At 48.4% G+C, this 12,037-nt stretch overlaps 4 non-coding genes across 4 annotated transcripts; 2 read left to right on the forward strand and 2 right to left on the reverse strand.

Moving 5' to 3' along the window:
- The first annotated feature begins 6,089 nt into the window (after nucleotides 1-6,089).
- TRNAR-CCU (transfer RNA arginine (anticodon CCU)) lies at nucleotides 6,090-6,162 on the forward strand. Its single transcript has one exon. It is a non-coding gene; the product is annotated as a tRNA-Arg (tRNA).
- Nucleotides 6,163-6,575: 413 nt separating this feature from the next.
- On the reverse strand, nucleotides 6,576-6,648 carry TRNAR-CCU (transfer RNA arginine (anticodon CCU)). Its single transcript has one exon. It is a non-coding gene; the product is annotated as a tRNA-Arg (tRNA).
- Nucleotides 6,649-6,974: 326 nt separating this feature from the next.
- Nucleotides 6,975-7,047, reverse strand: TRNAR-UCG (transfer RNA arginine (anticodon UCG)). Its single transcript has one exon. It is a non-coding gene; the product is annotated as a tRNA-Arg (tRNA).
- A 474-nt stretch (nucleotides 7,048-7,521) lies between these two features.
- Nucleotides 7,522-7,594, forward strand: TRNAR-CCU (transfer RNA arginine (anticodon CCU)). The gene has a single exon. It is a non-coding gene; the product is annotated as a tRNA-Arg (tRNA).
- The last annotated feature ends 4,443 nt before the right edge of the window (nucleotides 7,595-12,037 follow it).

The raw sequence follows: 12,037 nt of genomic DNA on the forward strand, positions 1-12,037 counted from the left end.
GAGAATTCCATGGGGTCGCAAAGAGTCAGACACACAACTGAGCGACTTGCACTTCAGAGAACTAAGATCCCACGCGTCATGTGATATGGCCAAAAATTTTTTTAAAAAGAGTTGGGACTGGAAAGAGGTTCTTGAGATCCGATTGTATCTGGTTCAGTACACCAACTGCAGATTACTCAGACTTGTATGGATTCTCAAAACGTTCTGTTATTTTGATCTAGTTTATTCCTTTGACAGTTGACTGCACTGTGATGCTCTAAATGCAAGATCGAGAGCTGTAGTAGTATGTACACTTGATGGGAACCTCATCATTCATGTGACTGTAAACGGGGGGAGTCAGTGATAAATGACTTAACCAAATTGCAACGTGGAGGACGGGGTTAAGGGACGTGGAGCCCAGTAGGGAGCTGAGGCTCATATATGAGCAAGTGCAACATTCTTTGGTTCATTAATTCAACAAATACTGAATACCAGGCACCGGGTAAGGTCCTGAGGAATCAGCAGTGAACAAAAGTCCTTTCTCCCAGAGAACTCACGTTCAATCAGGATGATAAAAGCTGAGAAGCAAAATGGATTCTTGTTAGGGTAACATGACCTAAAACATAACACAAGGAAGGTATAAATAGTTTTGGGGAGTAACTGGTTCCAGAGGGAGGGTCAGTGAAAATGTACTTGAGGTGCTTCAGATGGACCTGATGGAGGGGAAGGGCTGGCCATGCGAGCACAGGAAGAAGCTTATCACCTGGAGACTCCAGTGGTGGCCAAGGGCCCTGCCTGCGGTGGGGACAGTGAACCACCACATGGAGAGAATGGGCCATGAGGCCAGCTGCCCCGGGGTCAGCTCCTGACGAGCACCACTCCCAGCTGTGAGGCCTCCAGGAAACTACTCAGCCTCTCTGAACCTTAGCTTTTATTGCTGTTCAGTACAGAAGTAGGAAGTCAAGAAATACCTGGAGTAACAGGCACATTTGGCCTTGGAGTACCGAATGAAGCAGGGCAAAGGCCAATAGAGTTTTGCCAAGAGAATGCACTGGTCACAGCAAACACCGTCTTCCAACAACACAAGAGACGACTCTACACATGGACATCACTAGATGGTCAGTACTGAAATCAGACTGATTATATTCTTTGCAGCCAAAGATGGAGAAGCTCTATACAGTCAGCAAAAACAAGACCAGGAGCTGACTCAGATCATGACCCCCTTATTCCCAAATTCAGACTTAAATTGAAGGAAGTAGGGAAAACCACTAGACCACTCACGTATGACCTAAATCAAATCCCTTACGATTATACAGTGGAAGTGAGAAATAGATTCAAGGGATTAGAGCTGATAGAGTGCCTGAAGTACTATGGACGGGGAAGTTCGTGACATTGTACAGGAGACAGGGATCAAGACCATTCCCAAGAAAAAGAAACACAAAAAGGCAAAATGGCTGTCTGAGGAGGCCTTACAAATAGCTGAGAAAAGAAGAGAAGTGAAAGGCAAAGGAGAAAAGGAAAGATATACCCATTTGAATGTCAAGTTCCAAAGAATAGCAAGGAGAGATAAGAAAGCTTTCCTCAGTGATCAGTGCAAAGAAATATAGAAAAACAATAGAATGGGAAAGACTAGAGACCTCTTCAAGAAAATTAAATATACCAAGGGAACATTCATAAAAAGATGGGCACAATAAAGGACAGAAATGGTATGGACCTAACAGAAGCAGAAGATATTAAGAAAACATGGCAAGAATACACAGAAGAACTATACAAAAAAGATCTTCATGATCCAGATAACCATGATGGTGTGATCACTGACCTAGAGCCAGACATCCTGGAATGTGAAGTCAAGTGGGCCTTAGGAAGCATCACTACAAACAAAGCTAGAGGAGGTGATGAAATTCCAGCTGAGCTATTTCAAATCCTAAAAGATGATGCTGTGAAAGTGCTGCACTCAATATGCCAGCAAATTTGGAAAACTCAGCAGTGGCCATGGGACTAGAAAAGGTCAGTTTTCATTCCAATCCCAAAGAAAGGCAATGCCAAAGAATGTTCAAACTAGTGCACAATTGCACTCATCTCACACACTAGTAAAGTAATGCTCAAAATTCTCCAAGCGAGGCTTCAACAGTATGTGAACCGTGAACTTCCAGATGTCCAAGCTGGATTTAGAAAATGCAGAGGAACCAGAGATCAAATTGCCAACATCCGCTGGATCACCGAAAAAGCAAGAGAGTTCCAGAAAAACATCTACTTCTTTATTGACTATATCAAAGGCTTTGACTGTGTGGATCACAACAAAATGTGGAACATTCTGAAAGAGATAGGAATATCAGACCACCTGACCTGCCTCTTAAGAAATATGTATTCAGGTCAGGAAGCAACAGTTGGAACTGGACATGGAACAGCAGACTGGTACCAAATAAGGAAAGGAGTACGTCAAGGCTGTATATTGTCACCCTGCTTATTTAACTTACACGCAGAGTACATCATGAGAAATGCTGGGCTGGAGGAAGCACAAGCTGGAATCAAGATTGCCGGGAGAAATAACAATAACCTCAGATATGCAAAGGACACCACCCTTATGGCAGAAAGTGAAGAACTAAAGAGCCTTTTGATGAAAGTGAAAGAGGAGAGTGAAAAAGCTGGCTTAAAGCTCAACATTCAGAAAACTGAGATCATGGCATCTGGTCCCATCACTTCATGGCAAATCAGTGGGGAAACAGTGGAAATGGTGACAGACTTTTTCGGTGGGGGGGGAGCAGTGCAAAATCACTGCAGATGGTGACTGCAGCCATGAAATTAAAAGATGCTTGCTCCTTGGAAGAAAAGCTATGACCAACCTAGACAGCATATTCAAAAGCAGAGACATTACTTTGCCAACAAAGGTCCATCTAGTCAAAGCTATGGTTTTTCCAGTAGTCATGTATGGATGTGAGAGTTGGACTATAAAGAAAGCTGAGCACCAAAGAATTGATGCTTTTGAACTGTAGTTGGAGAAGACTTTTGAGAGTCCCTTGGACTGCAAGGAGATCCAATCAGTCCATTCTAAAGGAAATCAGTCCTGAATGTTCATTGGAAGGACTGACGCTGAAGCTGAAACTCCAATACTTTGGCCACCTGATGCAGAGTTGACTCATTTGAAAAGACCCTGTTGCTGGGAAAGATTGAAGGTAGGAGGAGAAGGGGATGACAGAGGATGAGATGGTTGGATGGCATCACTGACTCAATGGACATGAATTTGAGTAAACTCCAGGAGTTGGTGATGGACAGGGAGGCCTGGTGTGCTGCAGTCCGTGGAGTTGCAAAGAATCAGATACGACTGAGCAACTGAACTGAACTGAACTGAGTGGCTAAGTCATGTGCAAATCTTTGTGATCCCACGGCCCCTCTACAAACTAGGGATGGTTAGTGCTGACCTCTAATAGGGTGGTAGGGTGGTAGTCATTAGTGGCACTGAGCCTGTACCCAGGGAACTTTAGCCATGATTAATAGCCCAGTTTGGCTGGAACCCAGGGGGTGAGGCTCTGTGGAAGACACGTCTGCCACCTTGAGTGGGAGCCAGGTCTAGAAAGGCCTTCAATGTGACACCTAAGATGTTTGGCCTCTACCCCTATAGAGGCTGTCAGGGGAAGATTAATCTGATTGGGATTGGATGAGAAAAAAAGACTGCAGGGAAGTGCGCACAACTCAGTGGACAGATCCAGTGAGCAGTTAGGGACCCATCCTGGAACCAGGCCAGTGGCAGCAGTGATGGAAAGAAACCCGCGGATGCAAGGGGGTTCGGAGGACAGAAAGTTGACTGATTGGAGTGAGAGCTGGTGTGTGACAAGGGGGTGGTGCTCTGAGACAGGAAAGTCACCAAGGGAGCAGGCTTGGGAGGCTGGTTGGATGATGGGTATGGTTTTGCCTGGGAGGAGCCGCTTTGTGGGGCCTGAGGAGGAATGCCAACATGGTGATGCCCAGGACGGGGAGTGAAGTGGGAGCTGGGGAGTGAGGTCGAAGCAGGGATGCAGGACAGAAGGGAACAAGCAGTGTCTTAGGGATGTGGAGGAGCAAAGCATGGAGATGCTTGGTAAGATGACAGCGGCGGGAAACCAGAGCGAGCATCCTCACGGTTTGACTCTGGACCTGGGGGCTGGGCCTGTGAGGCTCTCAGAAGACATTGGTGGCTCGTGACGGGGCTTGCGAAAGCATTTAAAATACAGAGGAGGGGAAAGAGAGGTGAAGAAAAACAAAACTAGGCCAGGGGACACTAGAGAGTGGAGAACAGGGGTAGGACCCGTCATCAAAAACAACAGAGCCTGTTACACAGTGAAGTAAGTCAAAAAAACAAATGTTGTATGCTGCTGCTGCTAAGTCGCTTCAGTCGTGTCTGACTCTCTGTGACCCCATAGACAGCAGCCCGCTAGGCTGCCCCGTCCCTGGGATTCTCCAGGCAAGAACACTGGAGTGGGGTGCCATTTCCTTCTCCAATGCATGAAAGTGAAAAGTGAAAGTGAAGTCGCTCAGTCGTGTCCGACTCTTAGCGACCCCATGGACTGCAGCCTACCAGGCTCCTCGGTCCATGGGATTTTCCAGGCAAGAGTACTGGAGTGGGGTGCCATTGCCTTCTCCGAAATGTTGTATACTAACGCATATATATGAAATCTAGAAAAATGGTACTGAAGAACCTATTTGCAGGTCAGGAATAGAAACACAGATGTAAAAACAGACTTGTGGACACAGAGCAGGAAGGAGAGGGTGGGACGAATTGAGAGTAGCGTTGAAACATACACATTACCATACATAAAATCGATAGCCAGTGGGGAGTTGTTGTGTAACACAGGGAGCTCAACCAGGTGCCCTGCGACAACCTAGAGGAGTGGGATGGGGTAGGGGGCAGGAGGGAGGTTCCAGAAGGAGGGGATATATGTATACCTATGGCTGATTCATGTCCATGTATGGCAGAAACCAACACAACATTGTAAAGCAATTATCTTCCAATAAAACAGCAACAACAAAAAGATGAGGGCAAAAGAATGAGCATGGGTGGACCTCACAGACACAGTGATGAGCCACAGAGGTCAGACTGTAAGAGTATGATTCCGTTTATACAAAGCTCAAGTCAGGCAAAACCGCCTTATGGCGTTGAGAGTCAGGGAAGCATTTACCCCGGGGCAGTGGGGAGGAGGCAGAAGGGAGCCTTCAGGGGCGCTGGCAAAGTTCTGTATCTCCTCCAGCCATGACCTTGAGATGTGTACACCTTACTGCGTGGATGTTACACCTCAACAAGCAGAGCATTTAGTTAACTGAAAAGAGGACAGGCTTAAGGAAGGAGACGGGAGCCAGGTGGGGTACATTCCTCTTTCTTGTTGGTATTATGGGTTTGTGCAGACTCTGTAAGTGGGAGAGAGAAAGAAAAAAGAACGTCTCCAAGTCCCTGAGAGCTAAGATCTCAACGCAAGCACAAGCGGGGAGTAGACACTGACTGCCCTGGGCTGACTCTCCTTCCCTTCCATTTTTCCAATAGGTATGGATTTTAGTAGTGGGTTTTCAACATGTGTAACATTTTTAAATGTGCTTTTCTGTATTTGTATTCCCTTTTGTATAACAGTCCTAAAGAAACAAGATATTAAAGTGTCTAGTTGGGTGATCCATTTCCTTTCGCTCTATTCTGTAATTGCGTACGTATATATTTCTACTATCAAGACTGGAAGGATGTGTTCCTTCAGGTTGTACATTGTTTCATGATGGGGGAGTGTTACTGTTTGTTTCAGGACTCGTGCTTGAGACGAGTTTGCTCTCGTTCACTTACTACACTTAGCTATGACGGTAAAATTTGGAAATGCCTACAAACCTCAGCTTTCGCCCGCCATCCATAGTCAGGTGTCCGGGCAGAATCAGCGCCGGCCTCCCAGCACCCGTGTGCTTGCCGGTGCGGCTAATGGGGGCGGCAGATGACTTCCCACCATGTTTCTTCCTCGCGGGTTTCCGTGAGCATCCAAGGTCTCGCTTTGGCGCGGCCCGGGCACCGCATCCCAGGGCGTTTGCCTCGCTAAGCCGTCATTTGTAAGGCCCGGGATCGGACCGCCTACTAGAGGCAGAGATGTCGCAAAATTGAGCCGCAGGCCCCAGTGGCCTAATGGATAAGGCACTGGCCTCCTAAGCCAGGGATTGTGGGTTCGAGTCCCACCTGGGGTAGAGCACCTTTTTGGTCCTTGCACTCTAGAATCCATGTGCCAATAGTTCCGCCGCTCGAAAGACTCCCAAAACACCCGGCTCCGGTCCGCGGATGGAAAACCGGCTAGATCCTAAAGCAGGGACCTGGAGGCCGCTGACTTTTGGACAGCCAACAGGCCGAGCGGACAAGGAGGGGGGAAGGATGCGAGGTCACCAGGGCGGGAGGAGGGGGTGAGGGACACTGAGTCCCGGGCCGGGACGCGCCGACTATTTGACTGCAAACGAGGTCCGGGTCAGCTGCACAGCAGAAGGCTAGCTGAGAGCACGCGGGTGGGGCGCCCCTGAGTCCCCAGATCCCTAGGCTGCAACCTCGGAGGCTCGTGCTCTGCGGTCGCAAAAGCTAACGTGGGGCCAAAGCGCTCCCGCCCCGATACCACCCCAGGTGGGACTCGAACCCACAATCCCTGGCTTAGGAGGCCAGTGCCTTATCCATTAGGCCACTGGGGCGCGACGGCCTGGGCCGACCACGTGGTCCGTAGTAACGCGCAGCGGCGCGCGCACAGGCCTCAATCGGCCCTACCACGACGCCGGCCGGACCGCGGACCCCGAGGACCAGGGCCGGGCCCGAGAGGCCTACAGGACAAGCAGGGGGCGCGGCCGCGGGGCCACGCGAAAAGTTAAAACTTCACGGTGAGGCGAAACTGAGGACGATGACGGACGGCAAGGGGCGCGGAAAGTGAACGCCTGAAGGAAGCAGAACCAGGCGGATGAAATCATGAAGAAAGCGGGTTCGCATTTTAAACTCGGGAGGAGGTGCTCGTACAAAACGAAGCCGACCACGAAGGGACTCGAACCCTCAATCTTCTGATCCGAAGTCAGACGCCTTATCCGTTAGGCCACGCGGTCCCAGAGCCTGGTGATTCGTGGGAAGATAGTTGAGCGCACCCTCCCGGAGGCGGCGTTGGCCCGAGGGAGAAAACCGTGGGCTTTTAGCCTCAGGGCGCGCGCGTCCTCGGGGTTGCAGAGCAACAGACACTCTGCGCCAGCGCCGGGGCGGCCGCAGGTGGCTCCCACTTAGCGAGGAGGCAGCGTGCCCCAAGAAGTAGTGTGTCTGACTTCGGATTAAGCGTTTGAGCCCCTTCGTGGTCGAAACGCTTTAATCCTGAGAAGAGGGCGACACTCTTGCGCCGCAACCAAACCCGGCCATTGCCCTTGTTTCAGGCGCGGAGACAGCGCGGGACCCTCTCCTCGCAGCTACTTCCATCACCCGGGGCTCGTGTCCAGTTAGGCTTTGCACCTGGGAACTTCCGGTTGACGTCACTACGCCGGCCTGCGGCGTCATAGTTCAAGAGACAAGTGATCGAGCGCCATTTTCGCGAAGCCCCAGTGGCCTAATGGATAAGGCACTGGCCTCCTAAGCCAGGGATTGTGGGTTCGAGTCCCATCTGGGGTGGGGGTGGATAGACCACCGAACGTTCTTCTTTACATCCCTTCGCGACCACCAGATCGCAAGTTTTTCTCCTTCCTTCTGAGACCGTTTTCGTGTTTGTGGATGCCACTTTGCCGTTTCATTTTGATCGAGCCTGACTCTACTCTGAGAGGTAGACTGATACGAGGGCAAATGGTTCCCCATTTCGTGTTGCCTCTCTGGGTTGACGTCTAAACAGTCACGTGGCGAACGGGCTCCGCCAGCTACGAATCCCTGTGCAAAAGAAGCGAGCTTGTTCAGTGCGAGTCCATCTTTGTTAAGTTAAAAGCAGACCACGCAGTAGCAACCCCGTCCCTCCCTGCCCCCCGGAGCCCCCAGCTGGAGACAGGCAGGCCGGGTCGGGGTGGGCGCTGACCAGCTCCGTGCCCTTCGTTTGAGAGCGCGCCCGCCAGTGCCCTGTGCTGCGGCGAGAAGGGGTGCAAGGACGCTTGTGTTTGCACGCTCCTTGGACAGTGGGGCGACAACGGCCAGTCTCTTGTGTGCACCCAGGTCCCATGGGTAAAAGATGACCCTGCTCGCATTGGGTGATCGCAGCGCTGTTTAAAAAGGGATTAACAGATAAACAAGGTCTTCCTGCTTAGCACAGGGAACTAGATTCAATATCCTATGATAAACATAATGGAAAAGAATATGAAAAAGGATTGTTCTGGCACTCAACAGAGTATTCTAGAGTCCTCTGCCTCTTTCTAAGCTTCTAGGATTACCAGCTGGAATGCCAAGTGTCTGATAGTAAGGGTGGTGTGAGAGGGGCAGGTAGCAACTTGCTATGGCCACAACCAGGGGAGGAGAACAAAGTACCCAGAGGACCCTGGAGTAAGCAAATTGCATTTGATCTCGTGGGCAGAGGGTTTTAAGCAGAGGAATAAGATAACTATATTCGCATTTTGAAAAGATCCCCTTGGCAGCACCTTAATAAATGAATTAAAGACAACACTGTAAATCAACTATGCTATGCTCTGCTAAGTCACTTCAGTCGTGTCCGACTCTGTGCGACCCCAGAGACGGCAGCCCACCAGGCTCCCCCGTCCCTGGGATTCTCCAGGCAAGAACACTGGAGTGGGTTGCCATTTCCTTTTCTAGTGCGTGAAAGTGAAAAGTGAAAGTGAAGTCGCTCAGTAGTTTCCGACTCTTAGCGACCCCATGGATTGCAGCCTAACAGGCTCCTCCGTCCATGGGATTTTCCAAGCAAGAGTACTGGAGTGGGGTGCCATTGCCTTCTCCGGTAAATCAACTATACTCCTATATATATATGTATATTTTAAGAAGGAATTAGAGGCAGGTGAGAGTACAGGCAGGGAGACCTCTTAGGGAGAGACTGTGATTCAGGGAAGAAATGACCAAACCATGAATGGAGGCTCTAGCAGGTCCGTGAACGATCTTTGCCTGAATAAACTACAGTTGACCCTGGATCAATTTAGGGATTAGGGCTGCCGACCCTTCTCAGTCAAATAATCTTGAGTAACTTTACACTCTGCTCTCTGCACCCGCAGGTTCAACTGACCTCAGATGGTATAGTTCTGTAGTATGTACTTAAAAAAAAAAAAATCCACATATAAATGGTCCCAATCAGTTCCAACTTGTGTTAAGGGTCAACTGTACTTCATTAGGGAGAAGGCAATGGCACCCCACTCCAGTACTGTTGCCCGGAAAATCCCGTGGATGGAGGAGCCTGGTAGGCTGCAGTCCATGGGGTCGTTAAGAGTCAGACACGACTGAGCGACTTCACTTTCACTTTCCACTTTCATGCATTGGAAAAGGAAATGGCAACCCACTCCAGTGTTCTTGCCTGGAGAAGTCCATGGACAGGGAAGCCTGGTAGGCTGCAGTCCATGGGGTCGCACAGAGTCGGACACGAATGAAGTGACTTAGCAGCAGCAGCAGCAGTACTTCATTAGGGATTACAAAATAGCAATTTTCCCAATGTTACTTTTCTTTCCACATTTATTAACTGGAATACTTTGTAAAGGACTTTTGTCATTAACTAGGTCTATTAGTTTATCCTGAAATACTTTTGTTTAAATTAAGACACGATCAGATCAGATCAGGTCAGATCAGTCCCTCAGTCGTGTCTGACTCTGTGACCCCATGAATCGCAGCACACTAGGCCTCCCTGTCCATCACCAACTCCTGGAGTTCACTCAGACTCACGTCCATTGAGTCAGTGATGCCATCCAGCCATCTCATCCTCTGTCGTCCCCTTCTCCTCCTGCCCCCAATCCCTCCCAGCATCAGAGTCTTTTCCAATGAGTCAACTCTTTGCATGAGGTGGCCAAAGTACTGGAGTTTCAGCTTTAGCATCATTCCTTCCAAAGAAATCCCAGGGCTGATCTCCTTCAGAATAGACTGGTTGGATCTCCTTGCAGTCCAAGGGACTCTCAAGAGTCTTCTCCAACACCACACTTCAAAAGCATCAATTCTTCGGCGCTCAGCCTTCTTCACAGTCCAACTCTCACATCCATACATGACCACAGGAAAAACCATAGCCTTGACTAGACGGACCTTTGTTGGCAAAGTAATGTCTCTGCTTTTGAATATGCTATCTAGGTTGGTCATAACTTTCCTTCCAAGGAGTAAGCACCTCTTAATTTCATGGCTGCAGTCACCATCTGCAGTGATTTTGGAGCCCAAAAAATAAAGTCTGACACTGTTTCCACTGTTTCCCCATCTATTTCCCGTGAAGTGATAGGACCGGATGCCATGATCTTCATTTTCTGAATGTTGAGCTTTAAGCCAACTTTTTTACTCTCCACTTTCACTTTCATCAAGAGGCTTTTGAGTTCCTCTTCACTTTCTGCCATAACGTGGTATCATCTGCATATCTGAGGTTATTGATACTTCTCCCGGCAATCTTGATTCCAGCTTGTGTTTCTTCCAGTCCAGCGTTTCTCATGATGTACTCTGCATGTAAGTTAAATAAACAGGGTGACAATATACAGCCTTGACGAACTCCTTTTCCTATTTGGAGCCAGTCTGTTGTTCCATGTCCAGTTCTAACTGTTGCTTCCTGACCTGCATACGGGTTTCTCAAGAGGCAGGTCAGATGGTCTGGTATTCCCATCTCTTTCAGAATTTTCCACAGTTTATTGTGATCCACACAGTCAAAGGCTTTGGCATAGTCAATAAAGCAGAAATAGATGTTTTTCTGGAACTCTCTTGCTTTTTCCATGATCCAGCGGATGTTGGCAATTTGATCTCTGGTTCCTCTGCCTTTTCTAAAACCAGCTTGAACATCAGGAAGTTCACGGTTCACGTATTGGAGACTTTTGAGCCTTACTAGAGTGTGAGATGAGTGCAATTGTGCGGTAGGTCGAGCATTCTTTGGCATTGGCTTTCTTTGGGATTAGAATGAAAACTGACCTTTTCCAGTCCTGTGGCCACTGCTGAGTTTTCCAAATGTGCTGGCATATTGAGTGCAGCACTTTCACAGCATCATCTTTCAGGATTTGGAATAGCTCCACTGGAATTCCATCACCTCCACTAGCTTTGTTCGTAGTGATGCTTTCTAAGGCCAACTTGACTTCACATTCCAGGATGTCTGGCTCTAGGTCAGTGATCACACCATCGTGATTATCTGGGTCGTGAAGATCTTTTTTGTACAGTTCTTCTGTGTATTCTTGCCATCTCTTCTTAATATCTTCTGCTTCTGTTAGGTCCATACCATTTCTGTTCTTTATCGAGCTCATCTTTGCATGAAATGTTCCTTTGGTATCTCTGATTTTCTTGAAGAGATCTCTAGTCTTTCCCATTCTGTTGTTTTCCTCTATTTCTTTGCATTGATCACTGAGGAAGGCTTTCTTATCTCTTCTTGCTATTCTTTGGAACTCTGCATTCAGATGTTTATATCTTTCCTTTTCTCCTTTGCTTTTCGCTTCTTTTCACAGCTACTTGTAAGGCCTCCCCAGACAGCCATTTTGCTTTTTTGCATTTCTTTTCCATGGGGATGGTCTTGATCCCTGTCTCCTGTACAGTGTCACGAACCTCCATCCATAGTTCATCAGGCACTCTATCTATCAGATCTAGGCCCTCAAATCTATTTCTCACTTCCACTGTATAATCATAAGGGATTTGATTTAGGTCATACCCGAATGGTCTAGTGGTTTTCCCTACTTTCTTCAATTTAAGTCTGAATTTGGCAAAAGGAGTTCATGGTCTGAGCCACAGTCAGCTCCTGGTCTTGTTTTTGCTGACTGTATAGAGCTTCTCCATCTTTGGCTGCAAAGAATATAATCAATCTGATTTCGGTGTTGACCATCTGGTGATGTCCATGTATAGAGCCTTCTCTTGTGTTGTTGGAAGAGCGTGTTTGTTATGACCAGTGCATTTTCTTGGCAAAACTCTATCAGTCTTTGCCCTGCTTCATTCCGTATTCCAAGGCCAAATTTCCCTGTTCCTCCAGGTGTTTCTTGA

This window comes from Bos grunniens, chromosome 19 (genome assembly GCF_055505025.1).
Source record: "Bos grunniens cultivar Pamir isolate PY7600 chromosome 19, Bosgru_T2T1.0, whole genome shotgun sequence".
Classification (NCBI taxonomy): Eukaryota; Metazoa; Chordata; class Mammalia; order Artiodactyla; family Bovidae; genus Bos; species Bos grunniens.